This window comes from Cricetulus griseus, chromosome 8 (assembly GCF_003668045.3).
Source record: "Cricetulus griseus strain 17A/GY chromosome 8, alternate assembly CriGri-PICRH-1.0, whole genome shotgun sequence".
In the NCBI taxonomy this organism is placed as follows: Eukaryota; Metazoa; Chordata; class Mammalia; order Rodentia; family Cricetidae; genus Cricetulus; species Cricetulus griseus.
In genome coordinates this window covers 34239477-34259816 of record NC_048601.1, presented here as the reverse complement: position 1 = coordinate 34259816, position 20340 = coordinate 34239477, and the positions used below count along the sequence as shown (strand labels likewise).

General features: G+C 36.4%; 1 non-coding gene across 1 annotated transcript; it reads right to left on the bottom strand.

The window, feature by feature from the left end:
• Nucleotides 1–17984: 17984 nt before the first annotated feature.
• Nucleotides 17985–18154, bottom strand: LOC113834774. Its single transcript, XR_003487678.1, has one exon. It is a non-coding gene; the product is annotated as a U1 spliceosomal RNA (small nuclear RNA).
• Nucleotides 18155–20340: the final 2186 nt, after the last annotated feature.

The following is a 20340-nucleotide window of genomic DNA, read 5'->3' as shown; positions in this document are numbered from 1 at the left end:
TAAGCAGTTTGGGGGTACATGGTGTGAAATTCCCAACGATTCAATAAAGAATTATGATGTTTAGAACAGAAAGAAAGAAAGAAAGAAAGAAAGAAAGAAAGAAAGAAAGAAAGAAAGAAAGAAAGAGAAGGAAGGAAGGAAGGAAGGAAGGAAGGAAGGAAGGAAGGAAGGAAGGAAGGAAAGAAGGAAGGGAATCATAAATAAGGACAGGGAGCCTAAATACACCTGCAGAAAACACCAAAGTTCTATTTCATTTTCTATAATGTTAGGGTCTGATGGAGTAGTAGGTCCTTTTGTATGGGGGAATGCTTGTGTGTGGTGTATACCCATGCCTTCTCTATGGAGAGAAGTCTATTGGTTTCCTTGCTTTCTCCCATGTCTTGGCTTACCTGGGAACAGGCTGACCCAGCATCATCTGTCCTCAGATCTACTGTGGTATATTCTGTGTGTTAATGATCAGTCTCCAGGACAATCTTGCTGTCCATGTTGTCTTCTCTATCACTGAGTCACAAGGCAGGGATGGTGTTAGGCAATCAGCTACAGCATATTGTATGAAACTTTGTATCTTCTAAATTTTCTCCTTTTTTCCCTAAAAATACATAATAATAAAATTATAATAAAGTAGTGATTTCGGGTAAATAATACAATTTAAAGAAGATCACAGAATGGCTTATTGTAATCTGAAACTATGAACACACCCTGCTGCTGATAGTTGCCTTCCTATTAACTTAGTCATTTCATTTTAAAATTATTTTTAAATAGTGCACACCAAAAATATCAGTCTTGTATTTTATCACCTATTTTAAAATAGCTTTCTACTCATTTTCTTTTGGCTGGTCATTTTTCTAGAGGCAGAAAGTGTGACAGATGATCCAATTCCACAAAACCAAAGCCAGTTAGTCCACCATTCTCTATTCAATCCAAGGCACCAACCATCTATACAGCGTTCTCATTGTGTGCTTCATGTAGAGAAAGAAGCTGATATGTTGTAAACACGCAGAAGTTATTTTCCATTTCTTCTTGTTTCTGTAGCAATCAAAGAGGTAGAGAGTTAAACATTTATTTACTTGTCAAACTGGACAAAATTCTTCAAAAAGAAAAATGATATGCCTCCTTAAGCACTTTAGCAATTTTAGCTATCAAAAGGACCAAAAAAAAAAAAAAAGAAGAAGAAATTGATTTCTCTTCAGCCACTTTATTTTTTTTATTCAGTGGGTAGTTCCTTTTTTCTTTTAGACATTTCTCTCTCTTTCAGATTTAAGGGGCTATTTTAGAATCATTTGCAATGTTTCTTGGAAACCTAACATTCTCTTGGTAAGTGTCTATTCTGTGCCTGAAATATACAAGTGCTGCAAATGCTCCTAGGCACTGATACAATAGGGGTTCTGTTTAAGTTATCTCTAGTACGACATTGTGCTGAGGCCTTTCAGAGGCACACTGGAAGAGCACATTAGTGGATAATTTAGTGTAGAAGCTGAAATGAAAATATTATTTTCATAATTTGAATATACAACATTGTATTTTTTAAAAAATTAATTCTTATCTGTGTGTGTGTGTGTGTGTGCACGTGTGCATGTGTGTGTGCATGCGTGTGTGTGTGTGTGTGTGTGTGTGTGTGTGTGTGTGTGTGTGTGTGTGTGTGTGTTATATGTGTGCTGGCATCTGCATACAATAGACTACATGTGGAGGTCAGAGGATAACTTTTTCATGCTGTTTCTTTTGTTTCTGCTCGTCTTGAGGCAGGGCAGCTTGTTTCTCTTCTAGTTTCTACCTTGCTGTGCACTCCATGCTAGCTAGCCCATGATCTTCCCAGTGATTCTCTAGTCACTATCCTGCATTGTGTTGAAGGAGTTCTAGAACTACAGATGTGTGATATCACATCTGGATTGATTTTTCATGTTTTAAAGGGATGCAACTCAACTCAGTAAGTGTTCACAGCATCACATTCACTTGCTGAGCCTTCTGGTCAGCCACTTATGTAGTATTACAAGTTCTATGTAATATATAGTATTTGTAGAAGTATCTATGGGTGAAACAAAGAACAAGGACACTTTCTTGATTCTAAATTGCTTACTCCTGTGATACAAAATATAAATAAAAATAAAAATGATTTGAAAAAGGAATCCAGAATCTTTTATTGCTAGTCACAGCAGGTAATCTTTGCAAAGGGTTCTTCAGCTTCATGGGAGATTTTTGGACTTAGAGAAAATATTATTCTCTGCAAGTATTTTGAATTTATAGGCATTTTAGTTCTTTGTGTTTTAATAAAATATATCACTATGTAGCCATGGTTATTCTAGAATTTGCTCTGTAGACCAGGCTAACCTTAAACTCAGAGATCTTCTTGTGTGTGCATCCCAAGTGCTGAGTTCCACCAAACCTGAGATTTGTGTATATCTTTAATTTTCTGTGTAATGAAGGTTTGTGTCTTCAAATATCAGATCTGGTTAATAAGATCACTTCTTAAAGATTTCCCATGCCATCTGAACACACATCTGTGCCAGGATCAGTTTCATTCTCTTCATCCCATTTTGACTATTTTTCTTTCTTCCTCTGTCCTGCTTACATACAGAATTCATGACCAGACCTGTGGGAATGTCTCAATTGTAAATCACCATGACCCAAAATACCATTTCCAAAATGACTTGAAATAGAATAGCCATTATCTTTTTTTGATTTTGTAAAATCTCCTCCATGAAAACCTGAATTATAGTGATGAGGAAATGGTCAATAAAGTGATATCCTCACAAGCGTGAGTACCTGATTTCAAGTTCAATACTCAGAACAGATATTAAAATTGAAGCTGTGGGAGGAAGAACAGGTAAAAAAGGAAGATGATGAGGAAGAGGAAGGGATGAGAAAGAAAGGGGAACAGACAGACCGGGTAGGACACTTTTACAATTCCAGCACTAAAAAGGCTGAGAGGTACCACTCTGAAACCTTCTGGCCACCCTGTGTAGTCAAGCCCAGAGGACACGGAGGTTGTCCTCTGCCACAAGTGTGTGCACAAAATTCACATGCATTTCGACTCCTACACATAGTAATTGAAGACCTAGGCCCATTGTTTTTCTACAGTGCCAAGAAAGGCAGGTTGCTCAAGTTTATACTTCAGTAGTGTCAAGATTCTAAGTTAGGGGAGGCCAAGCATAGTCTACTAGCAAAAGTAAGGATGGATATTAGTTTCTTTAACCTTTGTCCTGAAATTATTTATCATACTTTTATGATGTTATTCAAACAAAAGAAAGGGAAGAAATGTAATTGAAAGAGTAACAGTTACCTTGTAACCCTATATAGACTGAGCTAGTTGCTATCTTCTCAGTTGATACAGTCTCAGACTTCAGCTATACATAAAAGGATTTGTAATAGAAACAACATACAAAGTGTATCTCTGTTATATCTCTCACTGTCACCTTTCATATTGAAAGGGTAACACTGAGGCTTGTCATTTATATCTCCACCATTTTTTCTAGCTCTCCTTTTTAACTTCTCCAACATAATCACATTCTGCACTATAAATTAAGTGATATGTGCTATGGGCACTAGAGGGGAGAATGCTTTTGCTTATGCATGCAATGAAAGAAATTTAAATAAGATTAACAGCTACCTACTCCTTGGGTTTTCACCCCTTTGTCTTTGAAAGCATTATAAATTTTGTGATTTATTTTATTCATTTTAACCAGAAATATTAATAAACCATTTTTTGTGTGTAGTAAATAAGATAAAGTCCTTACCTTCAGGCACTCATACTTTGGTGGGGAAGACAGAATATCAACGAGGCTTTACAATGCACTATACAAACTCTTGCACAATACTGTGTAATGTGGTCAATCCCAATAGAGAGACAGAATCTCAAAATGAGTTCTATAGGAGATACTGTGAGACCTCGATCATATGTTCTGGAATCTTTCTGGTTATTGTCCCCATAAGCAGGACCACAGAAGAATCAATTCCTCTTCAATCCACAGGCAATAATTTAAACCATAGCTAGGTCTCTCTTTAATAAAACTATGGTGCCTAAAACTATTCTTCAACACGCAAACAGCTAGTTTTACAGAGCCTTAAGCAGACTTTGTGAGAGTCCACTTCACATATTCAAGAAAGACCCAGGTACCTTTCTAGTAGCTGAATCCTTGTGGCTTCCATAAAGAGAAGAGGAAAAAAAGAAATAAAGAAGGTTGGTGCAAAACATTTATTTTCATGACTGTAAATCTTTAGACCTTTTCTGAGGCCCCTTAAAATAGAAAGTGATTGTTTTCATTTGAAGATAAAGCACTGTGGCTTGCCATTTTAAATGTATAAGCAACACCAGTTTCCTTCTCTTAGGGAACAAATGGCTAGCTAGGCAGGTCCTGTTAATAGTAACAAGATCCTGAAGACAGGGGTACTGGAGCTTGTGTGTGTGTGTGTGTGTGTGTGTGTGTGTGTGTGTGTGTGTGTGTGTCTGTGTGTGTGTGTCTGTACATGTACCTCTACATGTGTCTGTGTCTGTATCTGTTCATGTCTCTGTGTATACAATTTTATTTACTTAAATATTAACAATATGTGTTTGTTTTCAGTGTGTCATACTGACTTTCAGTATGCTATTAAATTTAGCTGCCTAAGACATTTAAAATTAAATTAAATTAAAAATGTAATTCATTCATCATACTAACCATAATTCAATATCTTTATTAATATTATTTTTATTTTTGTGTGTGTTTATAGGTATTCTGTGTGTGTGCAAGGGTTAGGGGGTGGTGCTCACAGATGTCACAATAAGTTAACAGATATCTTTGATTAGAATTACTGATTTGGTTGATGGGAACTGAACTCTAGTCATATGTAAGTGTAGCAAGTGCTCTTAACTGATGAGCAATAACTTTAGATATAGAATTTTAGTCTTAATAGCTACATTCAGCAAGTGGCTACTGTCTGTGGTAGCCAGTGCAAATATATAATGATCCTACCATCAGAGAAAACTTGGCTTGAAAGTGGTTATTCCATGAATTGTGGTAAACTTATATGTATTAAGATCTGTGACTGGAAGTTTTGCTATCATACACTCATTGAAGAACATATTTGTACAATTCCACATCTGTAGGTAAATCTCAGTCCTTTCTTTCTATCTAATCTTATCTTCAAATAAACTCTTTTAGAGTTTTATATTTTCAATGTGCTCCCTACCTGGCAAAGCAGAAAGCAACCCTGTTCAACTCTCATTACTTACGTTTCAAATATTTTTAATGAAGTCAATACCAATTCAAAAAGGATATCTAGCTCAAAAATACATTCAAAAACATAATTGTGTAACTATTATCAAGACGACAAATTACAACAATAAAGTATACCAGATCAAAGAGTTGATGCACATATGAATTCCAAAAGACAGACAGCTTGAACAAGATCTGAAGAAGTCAATCCATACCAATTCTTACCACAGAAAAGAAGTGGGCACAGAATCCCACCCCCAACCAAACAAGAAGCTATTTGTAATTGGTAACTTTTGGGAAATGGAAAATAATAAGTTTTCTTCATTGGATTGACACTGGGTATATCAATTGTACTGCAGGACAGGCCCCATGCTCAGAAATAGTAGATCACCACAAACTGGAGTCCACAGAAACTTTTTTGTGTTTGTTTCATTTATAAGGTTTTGTTAGTTAGTTTGTTTTGTTAACAGAGAAAGAACATGAAGTTTGGTGGGTTGGAGTGAGATCAGGAAAGAAGTAGAGAAAATATATGATAAAAATAATTGTGTATTTTTAAAAAGTATTCTTTTAAAGAAAGAGAAGAAACTAAGGAATGATGTCACACACCTTTAATTACAGCACTTGGGAAGCAGAGACAGGCACACCTCTGTGAGTTGGAATCCAGCCTGGTGTACAATAACAATAACAAAAAAAGAGAGATGGGGAGGAAAGGAGGGATGGAGGGAGGAAGAAAGAAAGGAAACATAAAATTTTGGTAATTTGTATTCTTTTCTAAGTACAGAATTTTTAATTCTTTCTGTTTTACACTATATTACTAAAAGTCATATAGGCCTGGGAAGATGATTTACTTGGTAAAATATTTAAAGAACAGCTAATGAGGACCTGAGTTCAATCCCCAGAACACACACAAAATATGTGAGGTGTGGTTGCAGGTATTTGTAATTCTGGTTCTGAGGTGGTAGAGACAGGAGGATCCTAAGACTAGCCAGCCAGTCTAGTGGAATCAATAAGACCTAGCTGCCAGTATCTCAGAAAGCAGTCTGGATGACTCCTGAGTAATGACAGGAGAAGTTGACTTCTGATTTCCATATCTACACAAGTGCACACACCTGAACACACCTGTGCGCACACACACATTTCACAGGATAAGGGTATACAAGACATTCATGTCCAATTTATAGAGTACCAATGTCTATTTCAGTTTCCTCCTTCCTAATGTTCAGGTTTGCCTTTCCATGCTAATTACAGTAATTCTTTTAAGGAGCTTTTTTTTTTTTTTTTTAACTGCAGTGAACCTGTGCTGCCATTTCATGTTTTCTTCTTCTCACTAGTATCTCTTATGCAGACAATCTGAACAATAAACCACCTAAAACCAGAGCTGGCATAATTGGACTTCTTTTCTGGATGATACAGCTTTGCTGTTTAATGGTTTGGTCAGTGTGTTTTTCAGATGTTTTCCGAATTCAATGTAGTCAAATTTATGACTAGATACCTTTGGCACATATGTGTGTGCTTCTTAGTGTTAACATCCATGGGCCAGAGTTGAATAGTCTTCCTTCACTGACTTGTGTATATAAATATTCTGAAGTTTAAATTTGGGACTCATCAAATCCTCACTTAATAAGGTATTAAAGGCATACCATTGGAAACATGACCTACCTCAAATTCATTCAGCCTCTACATGTGTTAGTCATTTGTTTTGTTTTGAAATTGAGAAGCAAAAAGAATGACAGAATGTCATAATAAATGATGTCATTTACTTTTGAAAAGTAGTTGAATATTCTGAATATTTTCATTGGATTTCCTGTAGCTTTGAAATATACATGAAATAACTTATAATGAGAAAAAAATCATTTTGCTTCATGGTTTGGCTCTGTGGTCAGAGGAATTTGGAGCTTTTATTGCCTTAATAGTTGTATGAGATGGTAATGATTGGTAATTCCTGAAAGAGAAAACTGCCTTATGTTTAGAAAACAAAGAAGAAGATAAGGAGACAAAATCATCTTCAAGCATATCATCTAGTGTTCAAAGATAATGTTCCCCCTATTTTTCATTTCCAAATATTCTCCCCATTTCCCAACACCACTACAACAGGGATCAAGTCTTAACACAAGAGGACATTGTGAGGCAGCCAACAACTAAACAACAGCACACATGTTAAATACTTGGGCTTTAATCACTTATAGACACTCAATAAAATTCAGTATTATATGATTATTACTGTCAATGTTATTTTTACAGTCTTGAGAAAAGGTTGTCTCCTTATTACATACTGCTAAGACTGGAATATCATTGCCATACTTAGGCTAACTAATGTAGCTAGCAATAGAATGATGGCAATTGACAGATTTTAATACAGTAATAAACTAGTCGTACATGGGCATTTTTCTGTTATTCTACTTGAAGTCCTAGGAACAATGATTTGAGATTCTCATCTCTTAAAGTAATAAATGGTTTAAGTAGCTCCTTTGGTTAGCCTCAACTTATCACCATTTGGCTTTGTAGATGCATATGCTTAGCTATGATGTTTGAAGCTGTGTTTAGAATAAGTTCTGGGTTTTATGGTGATCTTGTACTTCTCAATACCTTTCTTTCTTAGAACTTTAAGTTGTGTGCCTTGTGATTTTTCTAGATTTCTACAGGATACATCATCCTGTGATTGAGTCTGTGAAGACATTTTTCCTCATCATTTCAAGTGTGAATTCTACACTCAGGAACACTGGACAAAAATAATTATGATATTATCATTTATGATAAAAAATTTAGTTGTACCTGTCACTGAAGAATCAAACCATTGATATATACCACATGTTTATGCATGAGTTAGATAAGTTTCCTTATTTAAAAAGCTAGAAAGTTAAAATTTCATTAAGGATGAGTTAGTCACAAAGAACTGTAGTTGCTGTCAGTGCTCAGAGAGCTTCACTTCATCAGGAACATTCTCAAAGAGGGTAGCTATTCAATGAGGAGACTTTTCATAAGAGTAGGGCACTATTCAATTCTTGGTACATCTAAGCTCCTTTATAGTTGTTTATCTTTCACTATTTAAAAAGATATGTATCACCATGGGAAGCCTTACCCTTTCTGAGTAGAGGATAGAGTAGTTCGGGGGGGGGGGAGGAAGTAGGAGGAGGGGAGAGGTGGGAACTGGGATTAGTATATAAGATTAGATAAAATAAAATAAGGAAAAAGTACTAATATGACTCTGATAGGCCTATCAGAGTCATTCATCTGACATTATATTGAACATATTTGATACTGTTGAAATCAGTTGGCTGGTATAACAGAATATTATATATTGGCTGATTAAACAAGAGAAATGCATTTTTCACAGTCCTGGAATGTGAATTCAGGATCAAGGTTCTTCTGTCCTTGGTACTTTTTTTCTTTTTTCTTTCTTTTTTTTTGTTAGAAGCAATGTTATTTTACATATCAATCCTCCCATTCCCTCGCCCTCCCATCCTCCCATATCTCCCACCTATCCCCCCAACCCACCCCCACCCACTCACCAAGGACAGTGAGGCCTTCCATGGGGATCATCAACGTCTGTCAAAGCATTTGGGGGAGGGCCTAGGCCCTCTTCCATGTATCTGGGCTGCTATAGTATCCCTCAAAAGGAATGGGCTCCAAAAGTCCATTTGCATACTAGGGATAAACACTGGCTCCACTGTCAGAGTCCCCATAGACTTCCCAGGCCTCCTAGCTGGCACCCACATGCACAGGGATGCTTGGGTCCAATGCTGTTTACCCAGATTTACAACTGATTTCCTAGTGCTCTCACTAGGTCGGGTCACTGTTTCTGTGGGCTTCTCCAGCACAGTCTTGGCTCCTTTGCTCATCCCTCTTCCCTCACTACAACTGGATTCTGGGAATATGGAACAGTGCTTAGCTGTGGGTGCCTGCTTCTGCTTCAATCAGCTACTGGATGAAGACTCTAGGATGGCAATTAAGGTAGTCATCAATCTCATTATAGGGGAAGGGCATCAAAGGCAGCCTCTCAACTACTGCCTAGATTCTTAGTTGGAGTCATCATTGTGGATCTCTGAGCATTTCTCTAGTGCCACATTTCTCTTTTAAACCTATGCTGGATCCCTTGTTCTCCTACACCCTCCTCTACACCCCTTCAAGCTTTTCTTCCCTCTCTCCCCTCTCTCCCCATGGTCGCAATTTGCTCAGGGGTTCTTGTCCCTTTCCCCTTCTTCAGGGGAACATGTGTTTCTTTCTTGGGGTCCTCATTGTTTCCTAGCTTCTCTGGTGTTGTGGATCGTAGGCTGGTAGTCCTTTACTCTTTGTCTGATATCCATAAATACGTGAGTACATACCATGCTTGTCTTTTGGTGTCTGGATTACTTCACTCAGAATTGTTTCTTTCAGTTCCATCCATTTGCCAGCAAATTTCAAGATTTCATTGGTTTTTGTTTTTCTGCTTAGTAATACACCATTGTGAAAATGCACCATATTTTATCCATTCATTCTTCAGTTGAGTGGCATCTAGGTTGCTTCTAGGTTCTGGCTGTTACAAACAACACTTCTATTAACATAGTTGAACGCATGTCTTGTTGTATGAATGTGCATTCTTTAGGTATATGCCTAAGAGTGGAATTGCTGGCTCTTGAGGTAGACTGATTCCCATTTTCCTGAGAAACCACCATACTGATTTCCAAAGTGGCTGCACAAGTTTGCACACCCACCAGCAATGAAGGAGTGTTCCCCTTTTTCCACATCCTCTCCAGCATAGACTGTCATTGGTGTCTTTGGTTTTAGCCATTCTGGCCAGTGCAAGATGGTATCTCAGAGTTGTTCTGAGTTGCATTTCCCTGATGGCTAAGGATGTTGAACACTTTCTTAAGTGTCTTTCAGCCATTTTAGATTCCTCTATTGAGAATTCTCTATTTAGTTCTGTACCCCACTTTTTAATTGGATTGTTTGATGTTTTGGTGACTAGCTTCTTGAGTTCTTTATATATTTTAAAAATCAGCCATCTGCAAGATGTGTGGTTGGTGAATAACTTTTCCCATTCTGTGGGCTGTCATTTTGCCTAGTTGACTGTGTCATTTGCCTTACAGAAGCCTATCAGTTTCAGGAGGTCCCACTTATTAATTGTCGAGCTCAGTGTCTATGCTACTGGTATTATGTTCAAGAAGCAGTTTCCTGTACCAATTTCTTCAAGGGTAGCTCCCACTTAAGAAGTCAAACTTGCACTATTTGCAAATGATATGACAGTTAACCAGTTAACCAGAATACTTACAGCTGATAAACACCTTCAGCAAAGTGGCAGGATACAAGATTAACTTAAAAAAAAATCAGTGACCCTACTTTATACAGATGATAAACGGAGTGAGAAAGAAATCAGAGAAGCATCACCCATTACAATAGCCACAAACAACATAAAATATCTTGGGGTAACACTAACCCAACAAGTGAAAGACATGTGTATCAAGAACTTTGAGTCTTTAAATAAGGAAATTAAAGAAGATACCAGAAAATGGAATGATCTCCCATGCTCTTGGATAGGTAGGATCAACATAGTACAAGCAATCATCTTTCCAAAAGCAATCTAGAGATTCAATGAAATCCACATCAAAATCCCAACAGAGTTCTTCACAGACCTTGAAAGAACAATTCTCAACTTTACATGGAAAAACAAAAAATCAAAGATAGCCAAAACAACACTGTACAATAAAGGAACTTCTGGAGGCATCACTATTACAGAGCAATAGTCCTGAGCCCAGCTTGGTATTGGCACAAAGAGAGACAGGTAGACCAATGGAATAGAATTGAAAACCCTGATACTAACCCACACACCTGTGAACACCTGATTTTTGACAAAGAAGCTAAAGTTATACAACAGAAAAGAAAACATCTTCAACAATTGGTGCTGGCATAAGTGGATGCTGACATGTAGAAGATTGCAGATAGAGTACTTAGTTCTTGATGGAAGTTTTTTTTCTAGTTTTTCCATTCCCTTCTCCTCAGTGGCAACTCACAGAGCAAAGGGAAAGCAGGCACATTTTAGTTTTACTTTTCTGCTTATTTGTTATTTGTGATACTTGGTAGAGGAATTGAGTACAGAGCCCTGTGTACAGTAGGCAATATCTCATCCTATTCTACATTTGACATCAATGTATAAAACCTGGGATGAAATTTTTCTTACAAAGTCAATACCAACACTGAGAGAGTACCATCCCCATAAACTAATTACCTTCCAAAACCTCAATCTAAATACTTTGGATTTTAGGCTTACAACTTAATTTTCAGAAACTTTCAGTTTATCATACTTGATTTTCATTCACTGCAATGAACTGCCAACAAGTCATGTCTTCATCTAACTACTGCCCAGACGTGAGGAGTTAACAATGTCTGTGCTTCTGGGATTTTAGTGTGTATCAAGCTTATGTTAATTTGTGAACTAAGTCATGCCCATATGATCTCAGCTCTTAGCTTTGCATGATCTGGCTCAAGTTTGCTAATGAGTGAATGTAGTCATGTACCACATAACAAGATTTCCATCATTTATCAACTGTATAAATGGTAGTGGTACCATAAGATTATAATGGAGCTGAATAGTTCCTATTCCCTGGAGATATCATAGCCACGGTGACAGTGTAGCATAATGGAATGCTCATATGTTTATAGTGTTGCTGATGTAAATGTGTCTGACATCCTTCTAGCCATATAAAAGTACTTGTGTGTAGTTATGTGTAAAACACTTGATAAGCAACTATGTTACTTGCTTCTGTGGCAAACGGACCTTCTATTCTTTTTTAAAGTATATTCATACTTATGAAAAGCAAAATGTGCTTTAAAAAGTATTCCACTTTCTGCTGGAAGTGGCCTCCTACATTAAAAAAAATTGCTGTAATTGCATCAGGAGAGGGTATGACATACACTAAATTGTTCTGTTTAGGTACATCAATGTTTTCACACAATAATGGCATCATTTAATGATGCGTTTATCAGACCCCGTTTCCATCATTAAATATTGCACAACTGCCCTATAACCTGCCCTTTAACCATTCCTCCCATTCAAAATAAAGCAGGATTTTGATGGTTCAGTGACACATTGATTATAGTAGATCTGCATGTAAGTCAGCAATTGGAATTAAAAATCAGGATTTAAGGTGAAATGTAAGTGATGAAGTTGCCCTTAGCACTCCATTTGGTTGTACATAAAATGCTGTGTAAATAAATCTGTATATAGAATTTAAACAGCAAAACACATGGAGGGCATACATATTTAAAGTAGGATAATATATCACGGGATGCTTATACTGACATATTCTCAGATACAGATGGGTGCTAATTAGTTTGCACAGCCAATTAGAAGCACACCTAATTAGTGTCCTGTAGTCAGGGCACTGCTTTTCTTAGACATTTGAAGAATGGGCAGGCAGAACCACCAAGAAAATTGAGTTCCTCCCTTATGTTGCTCCTTTCCCAACTGTCTAGATATAGAAAATTCTAAGAAAAATGAACAAATAGTATATCTTCTATATGTAGAGTTAGCAATGTTATGTATAGAGAAGAATAAATGTAGAGATTGTATCTTTTGTAATTTTATTTTATTACTTTTGAAAATATATGAGTATTGTATTTACCTAATTTCCACTGCACACATTCCCCGCTACACCCTCTCAAATTTATGACCCCTTATTCTTTAATTTTCATTGTTGTAACTCTCTCTATGCACACACACACACACACACACACACACACACATATATATTATTCTGCTAAGTCCATGTAGTAATTCCCATATGTGTATGTGTTTGGAGGTGACCTTCTGTGTGGTGAGATAGTGTTTATGATTTATTAAAACTTGCCTTAGAATTCAGAAACCAAAGTTAGTCGGGCATTGGTGGCGCACACCTTTAATCCCAGCACTCGGGAGGCAGAGGCAGGCGGATCTCTGTGAGTTCGAGGCCAGCCTGGTCTCCAGAGCGAGTGCCAGGATAGGCTCAAAGCTACACAGATAAACAGAGAAAACCTGTCTTGAAAAACCAAAAGAAAGAAAGAAAGAAAGAAAGAAAGAAAGAAAGAAAGAAAGAAACCAAATTCAGACACAGGCAATAGATGCCAAGCACACATCTTTAATCCCAGCCGTCAGAAGCTAGGAGGTGGTGGCATACAACTTTAATTTTAGGACTCGGGATTAAGAGGTAGACAGATCTCTCTGGGTCCAAGGCTACTCTGAATTACACAAGAGTGAATCAGCCTAAAAGAGAATTATAGCTCTTTAATGCCAACATTAGGGAGTACATATAGGAGAGAAGCAAGGTCTCAGAGAGGCATTCATTCTCCAGCCATGCTGAGAAAAGGCAGCAGTTTGAGACTTGATAAAGAACTCATGCATGGATCAGCCGTTTCACTCTGAGGTAGAGGTGGGAGGTAGTGGTTGGATGCTTTGCTTTTCTGATATTCAGCTCGAAGTGCAGTGTCAGTCTCTGGGTCTTTTATTATTCACATTTCACAGTTGGTTCTAGATAACCTATCAGTCAAGGGACTCATCACAGGAAAGATGTTTTAATGTCACTCTGATACAGTGAATGATCTTCACCACTCAATTTTTTATTGCATTATGAACTGAAAATTTGTGCTTTCCTGTTAAATTTATGTACTAATTTTAAAACACAGTAAGGTATCATTGCATTTGGAATTAACTTCTTTATTGAATTCAAAGGTTTAGATGAGGGGATGAGAATTCTGCTCTTTATGGTAAGATTAGTGCCCTAACAAAAAGAGGAGTGAGCTTCCTCTGTCTATCCACAGGCACACATCTAGAAGATGCATGTTTACACAGAGTCACTACAAGAGGGAACTGTTTGAAAGTCTGCCAGGGACTCTCACCAGACACTGATTTTGCAGTCACCTTGACTTCAGACCTACCAGACTGTGAAATGTGTCTGTTGTTTGAATTGCATAATCTATATGTGGCTTCACACCAGCCAGGACTAAGAAAATTTGCTGTCTGATTTAATTTTTTTAATAGCAGGGACATAATGCCTACCCTGTATATATGTGAATTTAAATGTGGTGCATGCTTCAAATGGCATTGGGAGAATATAAAGAAAAACTACACGTATAAATATTCTAGGAAGATTATCGACTATATCTTTAAATCTATGTCTTCAAAGCCACAAATATTAGTTTCATGTAAGTTTAATACCTAATTATTTGAAGTTAACATTAAATTATTTAAATACAAAGTATGATGAAATTTTATGAGCTTAGAATATAGACTAGTTCCCTAGATAATATATAAAGTTCTAAATCTTGAGGAGATGAGTTGATACATTGGCTTAAATTAAAATTAAGAACAGGGCATGTTGAAACATAAACAACCAATAAAGCTAGTCAAGTCAGTGACTGGAAGTCAATATTTATAACACATGTAAGCAAGTTAGGATTAGTATTTCAAATTTATAAAGAAGTTTTACAACACAAGATAACAACCAAAAGATTCAAGCAGGGAATTGCTAGAAAACACTGAGCTGGATGATCCAAACAATAAGTTTACAAGATCCTCCTATTTCCTAGAAATGAGTAGAATGTACATTAATATATCAAGGAAATTATTTGCTCACCTATTAGAATGGTTAAATAACTTCATAAAATAACAAATGTTAGTAAAGATATCTGACAAGTGGCTAACACCGATTTTCAGATCAATTCTGTGGAATGTAGTTTGTAAAAGCCCGCATATTTCCAACCCAGTTTTCTTCATGATCTATGACTCAGAAACCATGATAGTGTGTAAGCAGGAAATGAACAAACTCAATTATAACATTTATTATAATTTGAAAAGAAAAGCATAGGGTGGGTGCTTATAAAATAACTTCTTGTTCATATCTTCTCATTTGATTCTATTTGGTTTACATAGCCTGAACACTTATTCATGTCCACGTGTCTTACACTATTACAAACTCTATAAAATGTGACCAAGAATACTCTACCCTTTATTAGAAAAAAATCAGTCTGTGTCAACCCAATATATTAAAACAAAAACCCATAAGAGGAATATAGGGAAATGATATAAGGCGTCTCTCCCCTGTAAGATGATGTCTTAGATACCTGGAAAAGATGAAAGGAAGTTAAACAAGGGGCTTTTGGAGAGGAGGATCATGACTGGATTAACAACATTCTCAATTAATGTGACCAGGCAATAGAGCTAGAGTAAATTGTGAGAACTCAGGATATCAACTTGGATAAATCACAAATTAAATGCTAAGAAAGCAGAAAGCAAATATTTCAGCATAAGAAATTACAGCTCTCGTTAGATATTTATTCTCTGATGGACAAATTGTAAATACTGTATGCACACATTATGAAGAATTAGGAGAAATGATGCTGTTTAGTAGGGGGAAAATGCTTTATTAACGTATATAAGAACACATAAGAAAGGCTACACAGATGGCTCAGTGGTTGAGTCTTTGATGCTCTTCCAGAGGACCTGGTTAAGCGAACTGGCTGCTTCTCAAAGGCACCTGAGATCCGTTTTGAGCACCTACATGGAAGCTCACAGTGATCTATAACTTGAACTATGGGATATGATGCCCTCTTCTGGCCCCTGTGAGTATTCCCTGCAGGTTGTACACATATACGTTGGTAAGCACACATACACATAAAATAAACCTTAAAAATTGTTTCAATATATAAATAAATAAATAATGACATAAGAAATTGCCAGTTACATTTCTACATTAACTTAGCAGCTAACAGGAGCAACATCAAGATGAATGACTCTGTTCTTTAAAGTTCTAGTTATAATGATGGATCCGTCAAAAAGTTTCATCTGAAATTCATACCAGTCCATTATAGAGTAACTTCACATTGCTAGGTGCACTGTATTGAAGAACTCTGCATTAAATATAAGCTTAAAATTAATTAAAGGGCCTGATGTTGTCTACAAAAATTCCAAGTAAGGTTAGAGGACTCAGTTCACTTATGAATTCATTGCATGGTCAATGTTTTAGTGTTTACTGTGCAGAAGAAAAGCCATAAAATAGAAGCATTAATATGCTTAGAGCTTCAGGTTCAACAAAAATATTCCTTAAACAAACTTTATCAAGCTAGGTGTTGATTTAAAAATAAGTCAACGACACTGATGGTGTCCTCATTTTTTATGGTTTTTAGGACAATTAAAGTTGTTGCACATGAATTTTCAAGATCACATGCAGATAAAAGAAGTCAAAGGAGAAATATGTGCCCATAGCTTCATGGGTAACACATTTTTCTGTGACTTCATATTCTGTGGTTAGATTTTAGTGCCTATTTTAGTACTTAGAATAATTCTTGCCTTTATTATCAAATAGTCTATCATTCAAGCAACAGTATATTGAGTGTCTTCACTATGCCAATGATACTTATAAGTGATAAGGAACAGGAGATAATATAAAATAAAATTATATGCACACATAGAATGCATATTTATAGAATGTGTATTTTCTAGAGGAGAGTGACATCCTCTTTCCCATAATAAAATATCTGTCTATGAAAACAACTCACCAGGAAATAAAAGGTCATCTTTGTGGATTTGTATGTAAGAGGAATCCATAGAATGTGCTCACTTTGATAACTTTAATGTGTCATGAATTAGAGACATAATAAAGAGGGGGGTGCTTTAGTTCTAATTGTACAGCTGTTAGTTATCTCCCAAATAAGTGTGCTCAACAGGAAGAAATTCATGCCTGAGTCTGTAAACTTGGCCAAATTCCCATGTATAGAGAGGCTACAGATAATAGAAAAAAAACACAACTGCCATTTTCCTAAACCGATATAACTTTTGACTGTATTCTATGTACCTTTCCTTATCTCCACAAAGAAGTGTAGTTCTTATTTATCATCCCATTACTGGTCAAAGTGCAGACAGTGAATAACTAGGGTGCCCACTCTGATTTGGTAATTTATAGCACAAGCCCCTACACCTAAGGCTCAGGAAACATCTCAAAATTGGGGATGGGAGATTGTAAGAGCTGAAGAACCAGAATGTCTTCTAATATAGCATGTGTTTTAGATATTAAAGGAGCCTGCACCCATGAAATTTCAACATGATGGTCTCTCTTAATAAGACCTTCATAATGACAATACCAGCTGACATTCCCATGTAGATGTGGGAAATATCACAAAGCTCCATCCCTAGATGAACAGTCATATATAAAAATGGCTATTGAGATTGGGCAAACCAGTTTTCTCCAGGGAAGAATTCCCTGCTTGGTCATCGAATCCTATAGTCAGCCATAAACACATTTATGTAAGGGGATCACTAAGTGGACTTAGTAGTTGTTACATGTTTGTGTGTTAATAAATAATAACTAGAAAGGAAGATTCCATGGCCTTGAGAGGGAGCAAGGGATAATGGAAGAGGTGGAGAGGAGAGTTGCACTTGCAGAGATCCTAAGTTTAGTTCTCAGTACCCATGCAGGATAGCTTGCAACTGCTGATAACTCTAGTCCCAGAGGAAACAATTGTTGCTTCTGGCCTCCACAGGTGCCTGCACACAAATAATATATATTCACACAGACAGACTCACATACATAAAAGTACAAAAATCTACTATTAAAGAGTCTTACAAGTAGAAAATATAAATGGCCACTTCATAGGGTGTGAACTCAAAGATTTTAGGAACCTGCAGGGATATGATACCCTCAATCATTTTAAGTGTAGATATAAAAATGAACTCTACTATGTCATTTTCATCTGTACTGACACTGCATACTTAGATATTTCTCTTCTCATGTCTAAGGAGCTAACTATTTGTCCTTGATTTTTTTCTCCAAAGAGTTAATATCTTTTTTTCAGGGGAGAGTGCAAACGCAGTCCCCCAATACCACAAATTATGCAGTTGAGTTTCCTGCATTTGGGGAAATTGCAAGGGTCGGCACATCCAGAGTGCAATGGATAAGCCTTGCCTTGAGAAAAAACACCTTCGTGATCATGGTACCCCCCCCCCGCCACTGGGTAAGTATGAGAGTTAATATCTTCCTCATAATAACATCTGAATAAAATTTAAAGCACTTTTATTTTATGCTCTTTTCTTTTCTGGGGACTGACTTTAGTGTCAAATGGGTGTTGTAACCCTAAGCTACACCCTCAAAACCTTAAATGCACTCTTGTATTATGATTTTAAGCTAGTCATATATGGGTGTGTCTTCAAATGTACAGCTTCTACTGCAGCAGCTAATTTTATGTTGGGCCTTAAAATACAAGTGGGAGTTTGCCAGATAATGAAGTGTGAGGTGCATAATTCAAGCAGCTATTAGCAAACTAATGATTCATATTAATCACTCAGTGCCTTCCATGACTCCATGTCCTATAACAGCTTCATGTGTTTTATTCATCTATCCATTAATTTTGCCATTAATTTACACCATCAGGCTTCAAATATTCATAATTATCTCTGCTTGGGCCTTGTGCTCACAAAAAGAAGAATGAGCAAGACAGGTGCTGTGTTTACTTTTGTCTTTAATGCCAGCACCAATACATTCTATATAAGTAGTACATCCAAAGAATTATAAAGCTTTTGAATTGTATTAAACAGTAAAAAGGGCAATAGAAATATGTCCCAGTGGTTAAAAGTACTTAATATTCTTTCAAAGAACATCATTCTAGCATAACATCCACACAGTATTTCACAACCATCTCTAACTCAACACCCTATTCTGACCTCTGTGAGCAGAAGAAACACATACATAGAGAACATGCATATATGGAGGTGAACAAAACTCTCATATATATAAAATATAAATCTAAAATTACAGAATTAACAGTATTTGGATTTGAACAAAAGTACTTAGTCACATTTTAGAATATACATTTAGAATATATATTTAGAATATATATGTTGTGTATATGTGTGTTTATACATATATGATGGGGGATGTCCTTCTATATGCTGTTAATATTTCTCTTATTGGTTGATGAATAAAACACTGATTGGGCAGTAATAATGCAGAAAGCAGAGGGGGGCTACCAGATGAGGAGAATTCTGAACAGAGGATGCAGAGAGAAGCCACCAGGGAGATGCCATGTAGTTACTAATTACTGGGAAGACAGGATGCCCAGAGATTCTCCAGGAACACAAAATGACATGGAAATATATATATATATTTATATATATATATATATATATATTATGCAAATATATAATATACAAAATGTAATTATATAATATAATACATATATAATTAAGAGAGAGCTAGACAATAATAAGCCTGAGCCATCAGCCAAAAAGATTATAAATAATATAAGCCTCGGTGTGTTTATTTGGGACTGAATGATGGCAAGACTAGGCTAAACAGAACCTCTGACTATTGTGTGTGTGTGTGTGTGTGTGTGTGTGTGTGTGTGTGTGTGTGTGTGTGTAATGCTTTTGAAGACCACAAGAGGACATGAAATCCTGTAAAACAAAGGTATAGGTGGTTGTGAACCACCTGGTGTGGGTGCCAGGAACTAAAGCCAGGTCTTCTACAAGAATATCAAATGTTCTTAACCACTGAGTCTTCTGTGAGCATCACTTAGTCACTTTTTAATAGTAACAAGATTATTTAGAGTTTCTGTGATATACTGTATAGTGGAGAGCTTAATCAGAAAATAAATAAATAAAATCATTTTATTAAATGATTTATCTTTCTGTTTCTGTATTCCTAAAATAGCTCTATAAAATATATTTTTATTGAAGGTAGATTCTTTTCTCATGAATGCATCCTGATTATAGTTTCCCATTCCTCCATTCTTTCCAGTCTCCCCAGATCCATTCCCTTTCTGTCTGTCATTAGAAAAGAGCAGGCTTCTAAGATTTAACAACAAAATATGACAAAAATAAATATAATAAGATGAAGCAAAAACTTTCATATCAAAGTTGGACAAAGCAAAACACGGGAGGAAAGGAGACCCAGGAGTATTCCTAGAGTCAGAAACCTACTTGTTCTTATAATCAGGAGTCCCAGAAAAATGCTAAGCTAATATCTGTAATATGTATATGGAAGATCTGGTGCAGACATGTGTAGGCCCTTTGTTTATTGCTTCAATAGTGGAGAGTGTATATGCAGCTTACTTAGTTTATTCAGAGGGTCATGGTCTCTTGGGGTCCTCCATCCCCTCAGACTTTTATAATACTTTCAATGTTTTCCAAAACATTACAAAACTCCACTAA